Raw genomic sequence first — 22092 nt, forward strand, 5'->3', positions numbered from 1 at the left:
TGGCTAAGAGGACAAGTAAATGTAAAGGCCCAGGGAGGTGGTGGTACACACCTTTACTCCCAGCTCTGGAGAAGCAGAGGCAGGCTGATCTCGGTTAGCTCCAGGCCAGTGAGATCTACAAAGAGTTTCAGGACAGCCAGAGTTACAGAGAAACCAAATCTAAAACAACAATAACAAAATTAAAGTATTTAAAAAATGCATACACACAAATAGAGAACCTCTTGATAGCTAATGTTTGGGTAACAAACTTTTTTTTTAAAGAAGGGTCTACAGTCATAATTTTTTAAAATTTGTATAAAAAATGGAAAAGAGAATTGAGTTTACTTGACTGTCAATTGATTAAAAGAAAAGCTACTTATATTTTTACTCTGAAACCTGAAAAGCAATGGGAAGAGGACATTAATGGTTTCATGGGATCATCTCTCCAAGATGATAATGGAAGACTAAACTTTCAAATGCAAGATGGGAGAGACTTACAGAATCATTTAAAATTAAGAACGAAAATTATTTTTACAAATAAACTTATATGGAAAATGACAGGTATAAAGACGGTGTTCAGTGTGTAAAGTGCAAGGAAGCATGAGCAATCTCTGATATGCAGACGTTTTAACAGAAAAAACAACTTCCAAAACACCAGCTGTAATTTGAGAATAGAAAATTAAGAGGCTAAAACAGAGAATTTTCTTAGTTAAATATGTATCCTTTCTTGGTTCTGATCAATAAGATTCACATAGAACACATTAAGTATCTTCCCAGTAGCTAAACTTCTTAATATTCCACCAGGAAGTCTGACAAGGAGTTCAAACACTGCCCGAGTCTTCTCTCTCACAACCTTACAGTAATCTGGGAGCTCAGGTAGGTGTGGCAAGTCTTGGCTCCCAAATGGCTGCTAAAGAACCACCCAGTCCATGTAACTCCTTCCCCATTTTCAAACAGTCTTGATATGTTGCCTAAACTGGCATAGAACTTGCTATGCAGCCTATACTGGCTTTGAAGCTTGAAGCTCTCATGCCTCTGTCTCTCAAATGCTCAGATTACAGGTATGTGCACCACCATACCCAGTCCAAATGATTTTGTAAAGTGACTATTGCTATCTTCCAAGAGAGCTGCATCTGTCTCTTTCCTCTACACCTGGACAGCCCTTTGTGCCTACATCTACTAAGAGATTAATGCAGAAAACACATCAAATGGCCAAGTCATCAAAGGTGAACTACCTTGATCTCTTGGGGACACTCACTTTTTGAATACAGTTATCATGTCAAGGAAACCACACAAGAAGGCCATATGTAGCTGATTTAGTACATGAGAATTATACATGTGAATGGCAAGGCTAAAAAATAACTCTAGCTTCAGTCACTGCCTAGCTACAACTTTATGAAGATCTCAAGGACCGCTTGACTAAACCCAATCAATTGCTAGAAACATAAGAGATAATAATTACATTTTTTGGTTTAATTCATTATATAGGAATAGATTAACAGAAGAATTTCAGGTTAGTAATTTGTTCTCCAAATACAATATTTCAAAGTAGAAGCTTCAAGAGGGACAGGTGAGAATGCCTTTCTTTTATTAAACAATTTTGCTCTAACTTCCAATTTATGTGACTCAATAAAGCAAATCTTAAAAAGCCAAGGTAGTTCACTCCAGCACTAAGTTAGACTGTCACGAGTTTGAGGTCAGCCTGGGCTTCCTAGTGAGTTCCAGGCCAGCCTGGGATACAATGTGAGCCCTGCCCCCTTGACAATTATGGTAACAGCAAGCAGTAGCTTGGCCTCTGAGGGTCCAGTTTAGGAAAGGTACATTATTCAAGCAAGGGAAAAGCAGGATGGGGGTGGGGTGTTCTGGAAAATACTCTAGGAAGCGCAAGGCCCTGGGTTCGGTCCCCAGCTCCGAAAAAAAAGAACCAAAAAAAAAAAAAAAAAAAAACCCAACAACAACATCTCACCAAGCCAGAACTTGAGTGCCATTCTAACTATTCCTCTTACCTCTGTATTCACTAGACCTCCAAGTCTTGTCAATCACTCTTTAAGTCTTTCCAACACATTCATTTTACTCAGTTTCCTCTGTCACCTCCCATACTTTCTACCATCTTTCATTTGTTAGAATTTGAAAGATCCAAACCACTCTATTTGCGTTCCTTCTATATATTTGGTATCCTTCTAGACTATTCCATATGCATATTGTTATATCTTTTATGGGGGGGGGTGAGCACCAGAGGACAACTTGAAGGAATCAGTTCTTCCATTATGTGGCTTCTGGGGATCAAACTCGGATTGCCTTGCCTTGCCTTGCCTTGCCTTGCCTTGCCTTGCCTTGCCTTGCCTTGCCTTGCCTTGCCTTGCCTTGCCTTGCCTTGCCTTGCCTTGCCTTGCCTTGCCTTGCCTTGCCTTGCAGCATGTTCCTTTACCGGCTGAGCCATTTCACAACACCCTTGTTTTCATCCTTAACAACATTCAATAGCCTTCTTTATTCTATAAGACTGGCCATACTTCCATAGCGGGCAATGGTCTTTAATTTGGCACCTTTTCTCTGTTCTTAAATTCTTACTCTGTGCACTAGTGATCTTGATCAATGTAAGCATTTAGCTGTCTATCTTGTCCATTTCCACTCCCCAGAACACAGTTTTATATCAATAGATATGCTGCAACATGGAGAGGTCTTGAGAATGTTATGCTAAGTCTAACATGTTTCATATTCTCTCTCTCTCTCTCTCTCTCTCTCTCTCTCTCTGTGTGTGTGTGTGTGTGTGTGTGTGTGTGTGTGTGTGTAGCCATGGATGTCTTTGAACTCCTGATCTTCCTTCCTCTGCCTCCCAAGTGTGGGATTACAGGAATTACTATCACGTACGACACACAGGGTGCTGGGAATAAAACCCATTGGTGCACGCCTCTAATCTCAGAAACTGTAGAGTTGAGATGACAAAGATCATGAGTTTGAGTATGGTACAGGTCAGAGAACAAGACAGTGCCTCAAAAAGTATCATAATACAAGATAACATATAAGTGAAAAAGTCCTGGGGTCAGACAATACTGATGGTGGCATGACATTGAATTTATTGAAAATAGAAAGTATACATAGAACATATACTTTAAAGGAGCTAATTTTACGTTATGTAAATTATATCTAAATAACAATCAAATATTTTTAACAACAGTCCCTGAACTCAATCCCTGCACTATTGAACGAGTGAAAGAATGAATGACTTCACATGTTACTATTTAGGCCTAGGTCTGGGATAGTGGCCTATCTTTTCTCTTGTGTTTTTTACAATGATTATAACATTTATCAGTCTGGTCATGATTTCTACTTAATTGATTATCTTCTCTTCCAGACTCCTAAGGTTTTTCAGACTAGGAATTGCCCTTACCATTTTATGACTATGGCAGGTGACACCATTTATGGCATAGAATACCTACTCACTACCTATCTGGGAAACAAACCGAAAGATTTTAAAGCACGTTCATCTAAGAAATTTCTAACATAAAGGATCTCGAGAGTTGTGTAATAACTGCTAAAAGTTTAATGCACTTAGAATTCCAAAACTAATGAATGCCAGAATAAAGCAATGGTTTGCTTATTGAAGCTTAAATTCTATATTAATCATGTATTGTGCTTTCTACCTACATTCACTCATATCTGGAAACTTTTGCATTAGTTTGACTACTTTGAAAAAATAGTATGATTCAAGTATATAACAATATATATCTGTAAGAGCAGACCTGGAATCTTTAACCAACCATCATAAACATGTCATATACAAGTTGGATGCTTAAGCCATGTGAACACTAATGATCCGTCAGCGGCACAAAGGTCCCTGCTATAAAATCTAGCTAATTCAAGCTTTAACTTATGCTCTAGTATTTAACAGTTGATGTTACTTTCACCAAGTCACTGAACTTCTTTGAGCTTCAGTTTCTTTGTAGTATATACTATATAATTCATAGTATATAGGAAACTAAAGTTTGTAATATATAATATACACATATTCATATGTTATGTAATACATGTGCATACACATGCGCGCACACACACACACACACACACACACACACACACACACACGCACACACACACTCAGACTAGGTTTCTCTGGGTAGCCGAGATGTTGTCCTGGAACTCAATCTGTAGATCAAGCTGGTCTCAAACTCAGAGATCCACCTCCAGAGCATGAAGTTAAAGGCATGCACCACCGACACCCAGTTTTGCAGTAGTGTATTGTTAACAATGAAGAATTTTACTTGGTAAAGAGAACTTCACATGAAGTGCCTTTCAGAGACTTTATACGTAATGTTCAACAGATGGTAGCTATTTAGCAAATTATTTAGCAAAACTAACTTATGTGAAATATTTAGGACAAAAAGACAGAATGTAATCTGAGCCATGAAACCAATCAATGGATTGGTCATTTATACAATTAATCCATTAGGATCCTTAGTCTTAAATTGAAGTCAGGACAATGAAACAGAATAAAACAAAAAGGTAACCTTATTGTTCAACTTTCAGAAAAGGCTAAATTTGATCCTAAAACGACACACTTTTAGATATCAAAACTCTCAATCACAGTACCACAGGAAAAACGAGATAATCTCTGAGAAGAGCTTTATTCTCGTAGCTCAAGATCAAAATACATTAAGGAAGTAGAATCTGGGAAACTGACATTGTTGCTGTTCCACGATCTCACAGGGCTTCAATTTCTAGGCTATCAGTCTGGCACCATTCACAACCATCAGCTTCTTGGTCAAAAGCCATGACTACTTTCAACTAGTACACACTAAGCAAAGGACAGAACAGCCTAATAAATTTTGGAAAATGTAGTCTATAACAGGTGTATGAAATATATGCAGACAACAAAGTCCCCTCCCTTTGCCCTATCTACTGTGCGAATGATGACCATTCTCAGCAGTCAGATTGCTGACATTCCAGAAAATGTGACATCATCAGAAGGGGAGCGCGGTCATTGTGAAGGGCCCCAGGGGAAACTCCAAGGAGGGAGTTCAATCACATCAATGTACAGCTGAGTCTTCTTGGAAAGGAAAAGAAAAAGCTCCGTGTTGACAAGTGGTGGGGTGACAGAAAGGAACTGGCCACTGTCAGAACCATCTGCAGTCATGTTCAGAACATGATCAAGGGAGTTACTCTGGGCTTCAGTTACAAGATGAGGTCTGTGAATGCTCCCTTCCCCATCAACGTTGTTATTTGGGAGAATGGGTCTTTGGTTAAAATTTGAAATTTCTTGAGTGAAAACTACATCTGCAGGGATCAGATGAGGACAGGTGCTGCTTGTTCTGTCTCTCAAGCCCAGAAGGGTGAATTAATCCTTGAAGTAAATAATACTGAACTTGTTTCAAATTCAGTGGCTCTGATTCAGCAAGTCACAACAGTTAAAAACAAGGATATCAGAACGTTTTTGGACGTTATCTATGTGTCTGAGAAGGGAACAGTGCAGCAGGCTGACAAGTAAAGCCTAGGGTACCCAGCTCCAGAAACAAGATCCTGGTTAAAAGTACAATTTGGGCTCTTTGGGGACAATAAAAGACTTATATATTACAAAAACAAACAAACAAATCAAAAAAAAAAAAAACCCCACAAAGTTCCTAGTACAGCCACTGATCTGAGATCAGTATTAAAAGAAAAAATGTTTAATCCTGATGTCTGGAGTACTACAACCCTAGACCATTGAGATACACTTACATACATATAGCACTGAGTCAGCAATCACTGAGATACATAACATCCTTGGGAGGGTTAATTTTACATGGCACTTTGAGCCAATGGATGCCTAGGCATCTGATTAAAGATTGTGTCTTGTTGTGTCTGTGAGAGTACTTTAAAAAAACTAGGGGTTGGATTTAGCTCAGTGGTAGAGCGCTTGCCTATCAAGCGCAAGGCCCTGGGTTCGGTCCCCAGCTCCGAAAAAAAGAAAAAACAAAAAACAAAAAAACTAGCATTTCCATTGGTCTGAGTAAACTACATTGTCCTCCCCATAATATATAGACACACATATACATCATGAGATTTTTGTAAGCCCTTGGCTCATGCATTATGAAGTTATATGTCCAGAATCTGCTGACTGGTTTGTTTCTTTTTATCCACTTTATTGGCTCGGTTTATCCAGAGAATTCTAACAACAAAGTCATACACAAACAACTCTGTTCATGATAATGTGCCATAATTATGAGCACATTAACTCAATTCTATACCTTGAATTTTTAGAACCTTGAATCCTATGTAAATTGCAAAAACTCCAAATCAAAGGACAGCCCCACACTCTTCATGAGTTTTACCTGCAGGAGCTCAGACTATAATAGCTACAGTCAGCATCATAGAAGAATCCCATAATGCTTCTGGCAAGGAAAGGAATAAAAGAACTATTTTGAAACAAGCCAATTCTTAACAAGTCTGTCCCCTGTAGAAACTCAACCTGTCAGAGTTATATCATGGCCTAACTGACCTGAGACAAGGCAACATAAATACCCAACTGTAACCCATTTTACCATCCTGTCCCCTGGAAACAGGGGAAAGTACTGAATAGCACTTGTGAAGTACACAAGTCAAAGAACAGGTTTGCTCAAAGACTGTGACTTAATCATGGGACTACAGAGTGTTTCCTTTTTTACCCTAACTTTACCATATTACTAAAGATCTATTTATAGTTGTTTCTTTTACCAAGTACATCATGTCCTGCTACCAAGAAAAGGTTACAAGGCATACTGAAAGGTGAAAACAAAACCAAACACAATTTAAAGAGTTAGAGCAAGCACAGAAACCAGACTAAATGTGGCAGAAATACTGGAATTATCAGACAGGGAATGTAAAACAATTATGATTAATATAAGATCTACATAATGGCAAAGCATGAGACAAAGTGTAAGAACAGATAGGCAAGGCAAGAGAAAAAGAGAGAAATTCAGAAAAATGTGCTAGAAAGATTGTTCAGTCAGTGAAGTGTCATACAAGTATGAAGACATGAGTTCAATTCCCAGAAGCCATGTGAAAAAGCCAGGTGTGGTGGCACACACTTGTAATGCAGGGCAGGGGAGGCAGAGAAAGGCAGATCTCTGAAGCTTGTCAGGCAGCTAGTTTAGGCTACAACCAATCCAGCATACATGGTAAAATCTAGACCAACTAGAGACAGTATCTCAAAACACAAGGTAGATGGCTGGAGAGATGCCTCAGCAGTTAAGGGCACTGGCTGCTTTTCCAGAGATCCTGAAGTCAATGTCAGCAGTGACACGGCAACTCACAACCATCTGTTACAGGATCCGATGCCTTCATCTGGTGTGCGGACATAAACTCAGACAAGGCATCCATAGACACAAAATATACACATAAATCTTAAAAAAGACAAAACAACAGTAAAACAGGTGTTATAGTGCACGCCTTTAATCCCAGCATGCTGGAAGCAGAGGAGACAGATCCCTATGAGTTCAAGTCCAGCCTGATCTATATAGTGGGTTCCAGGACAGCCAAGAGTTATACAGATTCTGTCTCAAAAACAAATAAAAATCAGTCCACACTTAAGGAATGGTACTCAAGGTTGAACTCTGACTCCCATATGCATACTTACATGTGTGCAACACACACACACACACACACACACACACACACACACGGACACGGTGAGGACACATATCAGTGCACCACTCCACACTCATCAGAGATACCCCTTCTTTCAGTAGATGATGATTACATGGAAACTGAACAATGTACAGAGAGTAAGACTATGGAGCACTCAGCCCATGGATGTCTTTATTACCACTCCCCACAAGACTCAGGGATCTATGTAGAAGAGGAGGGGGAATAAATGTGAACCAGAGGTAGTGTATGATTCCTAGGAAACCATTTTTTCAAGACACAACAAGTTGATAACTGGATAACCTAAATGAAAAGGGCCACATGTTAATGTTCTGTCACTGTAGCAAAATATCTGAGATAATCAATTTATAAGGCAGAAAGAATCACTGAGGTATTTCAGTTCACAGTTGCTTGCCTGATCATGTTAGCACTGTGGCAATGTAGATTACCATGGTGTGGCCAAGTTGGTGAAAAAAGCTGTTCATTTCTAGGCGGAGAAGCAAAAATAGAGAGAAGGGGACAGGGCACCAACATACCCTCCAAGGCATACCCTCTACGACTAAATTCCTTTCATTAGCTCCGGCTTTTCAGGTTTCTACCACTTCCCATCGGCTCCTATCCACTAAAAGCTAAGTTTTCCACACTTTAACTTTAAAGGAAATGTTAAGTTCAAAAACATAATAGGTCAATTCTTTGAAAGACAGAATCTGCCAAACACAAGAAGGGACTGAACAGACTTTTATCTAACAAAGAACTTACATCAATAGTTAATCTTCCAAAGCAGAAAGTACCAGATTCCCTGGCAAATTCTACTAAACATGTGGGAACGAAACTATACTGACTTTCTCTAATGTTTTTCCAAAAGTAAATGCAACAAGAATATTTTCTAATTCACTCTTTGAAGTCAGCTAATATTACCATAACCCCCGAACTGAAGAGATTATTAAAAAAGCTAGTTGTGTCTCTCATCACCATAAATGAAAAGATGCTGGGCAAAAATATTAGCCCATAGCCTAGTAATCATACACAATAACCAAGAGAAATTTATTGCTCCTAGGTAAAACTGGTTCAATAAATTTAAAAATTGATCCATGTAAATATCATATCAGCAGTCTACAGAAGAAAAATGAGATAGTCATATCAATGGATGCAGGAAAATCTATTTCTAAAATCCAACGGCCATTTATGATAAAAATTCAGAAAACTAAGAAGAAAGGAATGTCATCAATTTGATAAACAATATCTAAAAAATTAAAAAATTAACATCACATTTAATTGATTATGGAAATTGAAAGCTTTATTATTAACATCAAGAACAGGATAATATTTCCTCATACTGAAAGTTCTAGCTAAAGCAATACAAGAGGAAAAGAAAATAAAGATATAAAGATTAAAGAGAAAGAATACTGTCTTTGCTCACGTATATCATGACCTAGGGACAGAGCCCAAAAGGATCAAAAATATTCTAGGAACTAAGTAATAACAGCAAGGTTGTATAAGTTATAAGGTAATCACACAAAAGTAAACTGTCTCCCATACACTAACGAGAAACAAGTAGAATTTGAATTCAAAACAGAATCATTTACAAAAGCTTTAAAATGTTTAAGAAAACTACAAAACTCTAAGAAACAAAAACAAAGAGCTAAATAAATGGAGAGAGACATTTCATGTTCATGAACAGAAAGACTTGGTATTATCTGGTAACAGTTCTTCACAACACAATCTATAAATTCAATACACATTTTGAAACTTATAAACTATTAGAACATAATGCAGGTGAAAAACTGAGAAGACTTTAGATTTGTCAATGACTTTTAGATAGAACATCAAAATCTTAACTATGAAAAAGAACTGGGGGTTGGGGATTTGGCTCAGTGGCAGAGCGCTTGCCTAGGAAGCGCAAGGCCCTCGGTTCGGTCCCCAGCTCCGAAAAAAAGAACCAAAAAAAAACAAAAAAAAAAAACCCTGATAATCTGGACTTCATTACACTAAGACTCTCTTAGTTGGTTCCACCCTGCGTGGAGACTGAGCAGGAAGGTAACTTGAGCAGGGGGTTTAAGTTTGGCCTGGACAACAAAGTGAAACTCTCAAGAAGAATCATTTTCCCTGGGAAGGACAAGAGCAGGGGGAGTATGGTTAGAAAACATATATTCAAGCAAAGTACAGATAGAAGGAATAATAAACCCTATTGAGTTCCATCAATCACGATGGACCTATAATTCACAACGACCTAATGCATTTACCAATAGCTAGAAAAGCTCCAAATATAAAGTATTGATGAAGAACTAATTGAAAGCATCCTCAGTAGATGAAGCATTGCTGTACAAGCTTGACAACCAAAGTCTGCACTCCCAGAAATCATGTAAAATCAGATGAAGGAATGATGTGAATATGTAATCCAAGTGTTCCTATAGCAAGAAGGAAGATAGAAACAGGAGGATCTCCTGATGCTCTCAGGCCAGCTAATTTGGCATTCTCAGGGTGAACATAGAGAGATAGAGTTTCAAGCCGGAGAGATGGTTCAGATAGTAAAGGAACATGCTACCAAGCCTGGCATCCCCTGGGATCCAACTATTGAAAGGAGAGAACTGAGTCCTGCAAAGTGTCCTCTGGCTTCTTTTACCTGTGCACTGTAGCATGCACACAGACACGTAAATACACAATAAATAACTGTAAAAAAATTTTTAAAGATTAGTTGGCCAGCAAGCTCCAAAGATCCTCTATCTCTGTTTCCCAAGGGAAAGTGAGTCAAAAAGCTTAAAAGCAATTTTGAACTTACAAATTCTTTCCCCTTCAGTAATGGGTGGAGGAATAGTTATGTCTCCTTGCTAGGCCACAGACTCCTTAAAGGAACGACAGTGTCATCCATGCATGGTATCACTTTCACAAGGCTTCACAATGCTATTATATAGAAGAAGCTCTCAAATGGTTTACTGACTCAGTTTCCATCTCTGAATATTCATGAAAGGATTTAAAGTAATCAATGTAAAACCCCCAAACCCTTCCTCATAAAAAGACTACCCTCTGATTTACAGCTCAAGGTAGCTCTTTAGAGTCTGGTGGTGTTTAGGTCTCAATAAACATAAATTCATTGTCCCCTTCAAGTCTTTGTTCTAGAAATGGGGAGTGGGAGGGACAAAAAACAAAACCAACCAACCAAATAAAACCTGCCCTGAACAATTACAGCCATGGGGTATTTCTGAGGCTGTGTCCGTTAAAGCTACTCACATTTCACTCTCTGGTCTTTCTCACTACATTATTTAAGAATGAGTTCACTTCAGCACTCTAGACACAGCTTTTGGGTCTCCTTTTCCATGCCTGCCTGGCTAAGTGCTTTAGACTGCTTACTTTCCAGGGTATCTTCTCAGGATCTAGGTTTGCAGTCTCACGTGAAACAATGCGACAATGTGGTGAAAGGGAAACCGTGCGGGATCCCTGGAGCCAGCTGACCCGAGTTTGTGCACTGGCGCAGCCACCAGTTAATCATGTGACTGTACATTTCTAAAACCTCACCTTCTTTCTTTTCCTTTTTTTCAAATGAGAATATCAATAATATCTAACCCACCTGGATTATAATACTGCAATACTATTATAAAATTAAATGGCAATGCAGAAGTACTTTATAAAATAGTCTACAAACGTGAACCACTACCATATGAGGTGTGGCTCAAAGACAGTATAAACGGAAGGGCAATTCACTTCATGATGACAAGAACATTAAGAATATCTACAGGATCATAGTTACTTCTCCACAGTCTGGCTTTCTTTCTTTTCTTTTTTTAAAATTTTTATTTTTATAGGTGTTGTTTTCTGAATTTATGTCAATGTGTCACACATGCCTGGTGCCCAAATAGACCAGAGAGGGTGTTGTATTCCCTGGAATTTGAGCTACAGTTGTGAGCTGCCATGTAGGTACTATGAATTAAAGCTGGGTCCTTTGGAAGCACAGCCAGTGCTCTTCAATACTGAACCATCTTTCCAGCTCCCAAAGTCTAGCAATATTTGTTGAATGAAAAACTAAAAAAAAAAAAAAAAAAAAAGACAGAAAAAGAAAAGAGAACTCAATATTGACCTTACCTAAATACAGAAACATCTACGCTTCAATGTCTTTCTTTGTAAAGGGTTAAACTACCATCCACTTCAAAAAGATTGCTGTGGAGCTTAAGAGAATGATACCCATAGAATATAGTATAATGAACACTTCTCTCCTTGCTTCCTTCCCCTAAGTCTATTTAGAAATTGATTGAAGGGCTGGAGAGTTGGCTCAGCCGTTAAGAGCACTGTCTGCTCTTCCAGAGGTCCTGAGTTCAATTCTCAGCAACCACATGATGGCTCATAACCATCTGTAATGGGATCCGATGCCTTCTTCTGTGCTTCTGTGTATCTGAAGACAGCTACAGTGTACTCATATAAATAAAATAAATCTAAAAAAAAAAAAAAAGAAATTGATTGAAAACAATAACTAGGGCTGGAGAGATGGCTCAGCGGTTAAGAGCACCCGACTGCTCTTCCAGAGGTCCTGAGTTCAATTCCCAGCAACCACATGGTGGCTCACAACCATCTGTAAAGAGATCTGATGCCCTCTTCTGGTGTGTCTGAATACAGCTACAGTGTACTTATATATAATAAATGAATAAATCTTTAAAAAAAAAGAAAACAATAACTAATAGTTAAAAAACAAGGGTACAGATTCAGATTCACCAGGGACAAAGAACTTTATTTTCAGTAAGTCAACAATTTGCAAGGACTACATGAATCCCATGAGATCATGTTAGGTCATAAAACAAGCTACAAATACTTTAAAGATTTAAAAATCATAGAAAATACATGTTTTGTAATCACAGCAGAATACAATTTGAAATCAGAAAAAAGGTCTGAGAAATTCTCAACATGTGGGAATTTTTTGTTTTTGATACATAAAGTTCCATGTGTCCAAGATTGGCTTCGAATTTACTATGTAGCTAAGGATGACCTTGAACTTGACCCTGTTTCCACATCCTGAGTACTGATATTATAAGGGTGAACCATTCTGGCTGATTTAGGTGCTACTGGGATCAAACCCTGGACTGTGTGCATAGATAAGGACTCTACTGACTGAACTAAAATCCCCAGTCTAACATGTGGGAACTAAACAACATACAAATAACCAAAAGGTCAAAGAATAAATGTTGAGGCTAGAGAGATAGCTCAGTAGTTAAGAGCATTTGCTACTCCTGCAGAAGACATGGGTTTGGTTCCCAACACCCACATGGTGGTTCACAACCATCTTAACTTCAGTTCCTGGGGATTCAATACCTTCTTTTGTCCTCCACAGGTACCAGTCATGTACTTGGTGTACATGTATACATACAGGCAAAAGATTCATACACATAAAACAAAATCTAAAAAACTTTTTTCAAAGAATAAATGACATGGAAAATTATCAAAGACTCTGATATCAATAAAAGTACAAACACAGGGACTAGAGAGACGGTTCAGTGTTTAAAAGCACACTGGCTTCTCTTCCAGAGGACTCAGGTTCAATTTCCAGCACCAACATGGTGGCTCACATTTGTCTGTAACTCCAGCTGCAGGGGATCTAATGCCCTCACAAAGACATACATGCAAGGAAAATACCAATGCCTATTTAAAAAAAATAACATTTAAAAGTTATTTACGGTTGATTGCTGGTGGTGGCACATACCTTTAATTCCAGCACTTGTAAGGCCAAGTCAGGTGGCTCTCTGATTTACAGAGTCAATTCTGAGACAGCCAGGGTTACACAAAGAAACTCTCTTGAATAACCTAACTAACTTTAACTGCATACATACAAACAAACAAGCAAATGCAGTAATCCTAAAACGTATAGGGTACAACCAAAGCTGTATTTTAAAAGAGCTAAAAATTCCCTGGCAGGGAAGGGGCAGTGTAATAGTTTTGTTATGTAGACAAACCTAGATTGGCCTTGAACTCATAATACCTGAGCCTGAGCCTATGAAATGCTGGGATTACAGGCATGCACCACATCTGGTTTACTTACAGTTTTAAAAGACTTTAAATAATAATTTAATTTTCTACTTTAAAAATTATATAAAGGGGAAGAAGTTAAACCAAAACAAACATAAGGTACTAATAAATATTAAAATAATATAATAGAAACATACAAGAAAATCAAAAAACAAAATTTTAAAGATTTTTAAAAGTGGGGAGCCTTTACTAAGACTGATAAGAAAGAGAGAAGACTCAAGTTAATAAAATTAGAAATGAAAGTAGGAACATTACTATTAACCTTATGGAAAAGAATTGAACCTAAGTAAAATGGATAAATTCCTAGAAAGACATAAACTTCAAAACTTACTCAAGGGGAAATAGATAATTTGATCTGATGGGACGGATCAGCTGGTAAGACACACAAAGCCAAACCTGATCATCTGAGTTCAAACTCTGAGACCACATGGTAAAAGGAGACGACTCCGAGTTGTTCTGACCTCCATGTGTGCTCTGGGATGCATACATGTATACATACACATAAATGAATATAATCTGAAAAAAAAAGGCTAACTCCTCAACCTGAAAAAAGCCGCTAAGGACAAACCTATGGCCTAGATCATGCTTTTGGTGTCATGCTTACTGCCTCCTGCTAACAGCAGCAACAGTCAAAGAATACACTTTGGCTTCTTCTACTCAAAACAGATACACAGATGATTACAGGGAGAAGTAAGGCATATTCAGACGGGAAAAAGTAAAACTATCTCTACTTACAAGAGATATGAACTTGAATGCAGAAAACACGCATCCTCAAAACCAAAGTACTAAATTCAAGAGGAATGAAAGGTACAAGAGCAATATCCAAAAGTCCACCATCTTTCTGTGTACTACTAATGAACAATCCAGAAATGAAATTAAGAAAATTGTGTGTGTGTGTGTGAGAGAGAGACAGAGAGAGAGAGACAGAGAGACAGCATCAAAAGGACATTAAATGAGAGTGTGGTATTCATAAATGGAAAACTACAAAGCTTCATGAAAAAGAGTTAAAGATGACCTAATGGGAAGACTGTCATGAGTCGAAACTCGTGTCCGTGAGTTGGCAGTTTTAATGTTCAAATGATTCCCAAGCTGAAGTACAGATTCAATACAAACCTTACCAAAATCCCAGGTACTCTGGGTTGTCAACAGTCAGAATAATCCAAAATATATGTTGTAATATAGAGATACAAAGAGCTCACATGGAAGTAGAAACAAAGTCATAAACGTCGAAGTTAGAAGGCTCACATGGTCGAATTAACACACTTACTACAAACTTAGTTTAATTTACACGATGTGCTTCTGCCATAAATTCAAAAGGAACACATATTAATGGAAACTAACTGAGAGCTCAGGTACCAGATTTCCAGTCAACGGACTCTTCAACAAGGGTACTATATTAACTACTCTTCTGTCACTGTATAAGGCATTGTGACCGAGGCAACTTGCAGAAGGAAGAGTTTATTTGGCATATGGTTCCAGAAAGATAAAAATCTGCCATGGAGACTGAAGAGATGAGTCAGTGGCTATGAGTACCTGTTGCTCCCGTAGAGACCCCAGGTTCAATTCTCTGCACCACACAGTGGTTGACAACCAGCCATAACTCTAGTTCTAGGGTCTCTGATGCCCTCTTCTGATAACAAGCAGCCATGTGCTGCACATGCACACATGGAGCAACATATACACACGTGAAAAATAAATCTAAAGAATAAATTACATATATTTAAAAGAATTTGGAGACACACCTGGAAAGTCAGAGGAGAGTACTTTCTGCCCACATTTCTGACTCTAGAGGAAAACGCCTAGCGCCATCTGGGCCCCCTGTGTACAGGGACCTGAGAAAAGGCGGGGCAGGCCCTTCTGGTTGCTGCCCCCACAGAGAGCTGGAACCCACCCCCGAGGAGCGACTTCAGGCCCGAGACCAGAGGTAAGACCAACTTTTCTGCTCCAAGTGACCTGCCTGGTGGACTCAGGCCACACGGCCACAGGAACAGCTGAAGACCAGTAGACAGGAATAACTACACGCCCAAAAGCAGAACACTCTGTTCCCATAACTGGCTGAAAGAGAACAGGAAAACAGGTCTACAGCACTCCTGACACACACACAGGCCTATAGGACAGTCTAGCCACTGTCAGAAATAGCAGGAACAAGGTAAAACCAGAGACAACCTGATGGCGAGAGGCAAGGGCAGGAACCCAAGCAACAGAAACCAAGACTACATGGCATCATCGGAGCCCAATTTCCCCACAAAGCAAACACTGAATATCCAAACACACCAGAAAAGCAAGATCTAGATTTTAAATCACACTTGATCATGATGATGGAGGAATTCAAGAAAGACATGAAGAACTCCCTTAGAGAAATGCAGGAAAACATAAATAAACAAGTAGAAGACTATAGAGAGGAATCACAAAAATCCCTGAAAGAATTACAGGAAAACACAATTAAACAGGTAAAGGAATTAAAAATGGAAATAGAAAAAAAAGGGAAATAGAAGCAATAAAGAAAGCACAAAGGCCTTATTTATAATAGCCAGAAGCTGGAAAGAACCCAGATGCCCTTCAACAGAGGAATGGATACAGAAAATGTGGTACATCTATACAATGGAATATTACTCAGCTATCAAAAACAATGACTTTATTAAATTCATAGGCAAATGGATGGAACTGGAAAATATCATCCTGAGTGAGGTAACCCAATCACAGAAAAACACACATGGTATGTACTCATTGATAAGTGGCTATTAGCCCAAATGCTTGAATTGCCCTAGATGCACAGAACACATGAAACTCAAGAGGGATGACCAAAATGCGAATGCTTCACTCTTTCTTTAAAAGGGGAACAAGAATACCCTTGGCAGGGAATAGGGAGGCAAAGTTTAAAACAGAGGCAGAAGAACACCCATTCAGAGCCTGCCCCACATGTGGCCCATGTGGGGCCCATATACAGCCACCCAATTAGATAAGATGGATGAAGCAAAGAAGTGCAGGCTTACAGGAACTGGATGTAGACACAGCCAGAATACAGCAAATACATAGGCGAATGCCATCATTAAGCCACTGAACTGAGAATGGGACCCCCGTTGAAGGAATCTTAGAAAGGACTGAAAGAGCATGAAGGGGCTTGAGACCCCATATGAACAACAATGCCAACCAACCAGAGCTTCCAGGGACTAAGCCACCACCCAGAGACTATACATAGACTGACCCTGGGCTCCAACCTCATAGGTAGCAATGAATAGCCTAGTAAGAGCACCAGTGGAAGGGGAAGCCCTTGGTCCTGCCAAGACTGAACCCCCAGTGAACGTGATTGCTGGGGGGAGGGTGGTAATGGGGGAAGGATGGGGAGGGGAACACCCATGGAGAAGGGGAGGGGGGTGGGGTTAGGGGGATGTTGGCCTGGAAACCAGGAAAGGGAATAACAATCGAAATGTAAATAAGAAATACCCAAGTTGGGCTGGAGAAATGGCTCAGTGGTTAAGAGCACTGACTGCTCTTCCAGAGGTCCTGAGTTCAAATCCCAGCAACCACATGGTGGCTCACAACCATCTGTAATGGGATCCGATGCCCTCTTCTGGTGTGTCTGAAGACAGCTACAGTGTACTCATATACAAAATAAATAAATAAATAAATAAAATAAATACCCAAGTTAATAAAGATGAAAAAAAAAAGACTGCCTTGAAAACAAAAAACAAAAAACAAAAAACTTTCAGTAGAATCATACTCATATGATTCTAAAATTAAAAAAAAATCACAATGTTTGTTAACTAGGCAACAAGTAAAATGTATATACTTTACTGATAAAAAATAAAATATGAATAAATCTTGAAAACAGCATGTTGGGTGCTGGAGAGATAGCTCTATAATTAAGAGTGCATATTACTTTTGCAGAGCACCCAATTTCTGTGGAGTGGACTGTGAGAGGAAGCTCCCACAGCCCTCCCTAAAGAGAATTGTGGTTATCAGTCACCTAGGGGCAGCGCCCAGAAATCCCTCCTCATGTTGATGAGGCATCTCAGACCAAGCCAATAGGAAGCACCTGCTGTCATTGCCAACCCATCCAAAAACTGTATACATGATCCTATCCAGAAGGGATAGGTATGTGTGAATTACTCCATTGTCTAAGGACTTCTGTTACAAGAGCTGTAACACTACCTCAGAAGAGAAGGCTCTCCCAAAGCTTTCATCACCAGAAGCTCCCCTGCATTCTGTTCACTAACCAGCCCTCCCGCCCTGAGCCCCACAGCTGGCTAAGCTCAGCACAGTCAGTGCAGTATCTCAGAGCAGCAGCGGCAGCAGCAGGGGAGGTACTTCCCTTCCCTGCTCATGCTCTTTCCCCTTCGCTGAAACTGGGCCATGGAGAGCCTCCTGCATGCAGACCTACAAATTTCTAGCAACTACATGGCAGCTCACAACCACCTGTTAACTCTAGTGCCATAGGTCCAAACCTTCTGGCCTGTGCAGGTACCTGCACGCATATACATAAACCCATACATACACACATACAAATACACATAACTAAAGTTAAAATAAATTGGAAAGAGAGAATAAGAATAGCATGTTAAGCTAGGTGTCTGGGTGGTACACGCCTAGAAATCTCATTGTAGCAGCAGCAGATAGATCCTGAGTTCAAAGCCAGCCTGGCTATATAATAAGACACTGTCTTGGTAGGAGAGGGAAAGGAAAAAGGGATGAGAAAGAAAAGGGAAAGAGAAAAAAACAGGTAGAAGATCCATCAACATGAAACATAAAAGACAGACAATTACACAGAGAAACTACAGTAGAATTAGAAACTGAAAAGCAATAATGAAAAGGACCAATAACCTGCCAATGAGTACAAAGTTCCTGCAGGGATGAAGTTGTTCTAAAATTAGAAACTGTAGTGGGGATCACTGCACAGCTCTATAATATAATAAAAACTGTTAAACTGTACACTTTCAAAGAGGCAAATTTTATAGTATGTATATATCTCAAGAAAGTTAGTCTGGAAACAAGAATTAAAGCTATAAATTTCAACCTACTTGATAGTAATATGCTTGTTCTGCTATATCCATCGGCCTCCTATATAAACCATTTCAATTAATCATCTATTATAGGATGAAAAAAGTAGCAAATGGTCCTCTCACAATCAATAAATTCATTTCTTAGAGATTCTGTGAGGGTTTTACCTGAATGTATATATGTGACCACATGTATGCCTTGTGCCCACAGCAGTCAGAGAGACCATAGGAACCCATGGAATTGGAGTTACAGTTAAGCCTTCATATGGTTGTGAGACTGAAACCCAGGTCCTTTGCAAGAACAAGTGCTATTAACCACTAAGCCATCTTGCCAGGCCCGAAATAAATTCATTTTAAGAGCTAAAAAAAAAAAAAACCTATTATTTTAAGAAAAGTATATATATTTAAAATATTTATAAAATTTGCAATTAACTAATAAACTAAACTTTTAAAAATCTATTTTTGGTGCTTCACTCCTTCTTTAAAAGGGGAACAAGAATACCCTTGGCAGGGAAAAGAGAGGCAAAGATTAAAACACAGAAGGAACACCCATTCAGAGCCTGCCCCACATGTGGCCCATGCATATACAGCCATCCAATTAGACAAGATGGATGAAGCAAAGAAGTGCAGGACGACAGGAGCCGGATGTAGATCTCTCCTGAGAGACACAGCCAGAATACAGCAAATACATAGGCGAATGTCAGCAGCAAACCACTGAACTGAGAATAGGACCCCCGTTGAAGGAATCGGAGAAAGGACTGGAAGAGCTCGAAGGGGCTCGAGACCCCTTATGAACAGCAATGCCAAGCAACCAGAGCTTCCAGGGACTAAGCCACTACCTAAAGACTATACATGGACTGACCCTGGACTCTGACTTCATAGGTAGCAATGAATATCCTAGTAAGAGCACCAGTGGAAGGGGAAGCCCTGGGTCCTGCTAAGACTGAACCCCCAGTGAACTAGATTGTTGGGGGGAGGGCGGCAATGGGGGGAGGATGGGGAGGGGAACACCCATAAGGAAGGGGAGGGGGAGGGATTAGGGGGATGTTTGCCCAGAAACCGGGAAAGGGAATAACACTCGAAATGTAAATAAGAAATACTCAAGTTAATATAAAAAAAAAATCTATTTTCGGGCTGGAGAGATGGCTCAGCGGTAAAGAGCACAGTCTGCTCCTCCTGAGGTCCTGAGTTCAATTCCCAGTATCCACATGGTGGCTCACAAACATCTGTAATGGGATGAGATACCCTCTTCTGGTGTGTGTGGGTCACCCTGATGCTGTTTGTATTTGATGCTAATTACGCTTCCCCAAGAGGGGTTGCCATGGGCAAGGAGTGAATCATTACTCAGGTGATTCCATCAGAACTTTCTCCCCATTTTAACTTGTAAAATAAAAGTGAGAGCTGGTAATTGGGCAGGGGAAGGGAAGGTGGAGCTGAAGAGTTGGAGAGAGAAAAGAAGAGAGGAGGAGGTGGAAGGAAGATGGAGCTGAAGCACGTGGCCTGGAGAAACCACAAGTTCTAAGGGATCTCACAGCTGGGGAACAGAGTAGTGTAGTGGTATAGATCTGCCCAATCTAGGCACTCAGCTTGTATTCATATTAATTGAGTTGTGTTTTCTTTGCACGGGCTTATTTGGGTTGGAGAATTTACTCCAAAAGGTGTGTCTGAAGACAGCAACAGTGTACCCACATACATGAAATAAAATAGATAAATCTTTTTTAAAAATCTATTTTCAAGTGAGTATTTGTACACAAGTAAGTGAAGGTGCCCTCAGAAGCCAGAATAGTCAGGTCCCAGGTGGTTGTGAGTTACTTAAACATGAAAGCTGGGAACCAAATTAGGATCCTCTTCATGTGTGGTATAAGCTCTTTACCAGAGAGCCATTTCTCTAGCTCCTAAATTTAATTTAATTATTTAATTAATTAATTATTTATTTATATCCCAAATGCTACAACCCCCCCCCCAGTTCCCCTGAGGTCTTTCTCCCCATCCTCCTTCCTCCCTCCCCTTCTCCTCCAGTGGGTCCGCTCCCATATTACTCCCACCCTGGTCCATCAAGTCTCTGCCTGATTAGGCACATCCTCTCCCAGTGAGGCCAGAAAACCTGTTGGGGAATGGATACCACAGGCTACAGCTTTAAGGAGAGCCTCCACTCTAGTTGATGGGGGACCCACCTGGAGACCGAGCTGCACATCTGCTGCACATGTGCCGGGAGCCTCATTTCAGCCCATGTGTGTTCTTCAGTTGATGGCTCAGTTTCTGAGAGCTCCCAGAGGTCCAGGTTAAGTAACTGTGTGGTTCCCATCCCCTTCAGGGTCTTCAGTCCTTCCCCCAACTCTTCCATAAGAGTTCCTGACCCCTGTCCAATGTTTGGCCATGGGTATCTATCTGTGTCTGTTTCAGTCAGTTGCTGGATAAAGCCTCTCAGAGGATAGTTATGCTAAGCTCCTGTCTCCAAGTATAACCGAGTATCACTAATGTCAGGGATTGGTGCTTGCCCTAGGGATGGGTGTCGGGTTGGGCCAGTTATTGGCTAGCTATTCCTTCAGTCTCTGCTCCATCTTTGTCCCCCTATTTTTAGATAGGACAAATATTAGGTTGAGAATTTTGTGGGTGGGTTGGTGTCCTTATTTCTCCATTGGGGGTCTTGCCTGGCTACAGGAGGTGGTCTCTTCAGGTTCCATGTCCCTACTGTTAGGCATCTCAGCTAAGGTCACACACATTGATTCCTGGTAGCTCACCCTATCTGGGGTCTCTGGGACTTCCTAAAGATTCCCCTACCCACCCTACCTCTTGACAGCTGCAGATTCTCATTCATTCTCCTGGCCCTCTGGGCCTCTCTCCTGTCTCTCTCCAAATCTGATCCTGCCTGATTTCCCTTCCCTACCCCTCTCCCACCCACTTTCCTTCCTCCCTCTTCCTCCCATGACTATTTTGTCCCCCCTTCTACGTGTGACTCAACATCCTCACTTGGATCTTAATTTTTGGGTGGTATGTGAGGTACATCATGGGTATTCTGTGCTTTATGGCTAATATCCACTAATCATTGAGTAAATACCATGCATGTCTTCTGGGTCTAGGTTACCTCACTCAGGATATTTTCTAGTTCCACCCATTTGCCTTCAAATTCATAATGTCCTTGTTTTTAATAGCTGTGTAGTATTCCATTGTGTAAATGAATCACAATTTCTGTATCCATTCAGTTAAAAGACATCTGGGTTGTTTCCAGTGTCTGGCTATTATGAATAAAGCTGCTATGAAACACATGGCCTTAAGATATGGTGGAGCAACTTTTGGGTATATGACTAGGAATGGTATAGCTGATCTTCAGGTACAACTATTTCCAATTTTCTGGAAAACCACCAGATTGATTTCCAGAGTGTTCCCCTTTCCCCACATCCTTGCCAGCATCTGCTGTTGCTTGAGTTTTTGATCTTAGCCATTCTGACTGGTGTGAGGTGGAATCTCAAGGTTGTTTTGATTTGCATTTCCCTGATGACTAAGGATGCTGGAC

General features: G+C 40.0%; 1 protein-coding gene and 1 pseudogene across 7 annotated transcripts in view; one reads left to right on the forward strand and one right to left on the reverse strand.

Annotated features, from left to right (window-relative positions):
• Zfyve9 (zinc finger FYVE-type containing 9) overlaps positions 1-22092 on the reverse strand; it is a 159016-nt gene that overhangs the window by 108068 nt on the left and 28856 nt on the right.
• Rpl9-ps8 (ribosomal protein L9, pseudogene 8) lies at positions 4884-5717 on the forward strand (annotated as a pseudogene).

Source organism: Rattus norvegicus, chromosome 5 (genome assembly GCF_036323735.1).
Source record: "Rattus norvegicus strain BN/NHsdMcwi chromosome 5, GRCr8, whole genome shotgun sequence".
NCBI classification, from domain to species: domain Eukaryota; kingdom Metazoa; phylum Chordata; class Mammalia; order Rodentia; family Muridae; genus Rattus; species Rattus norvegicus.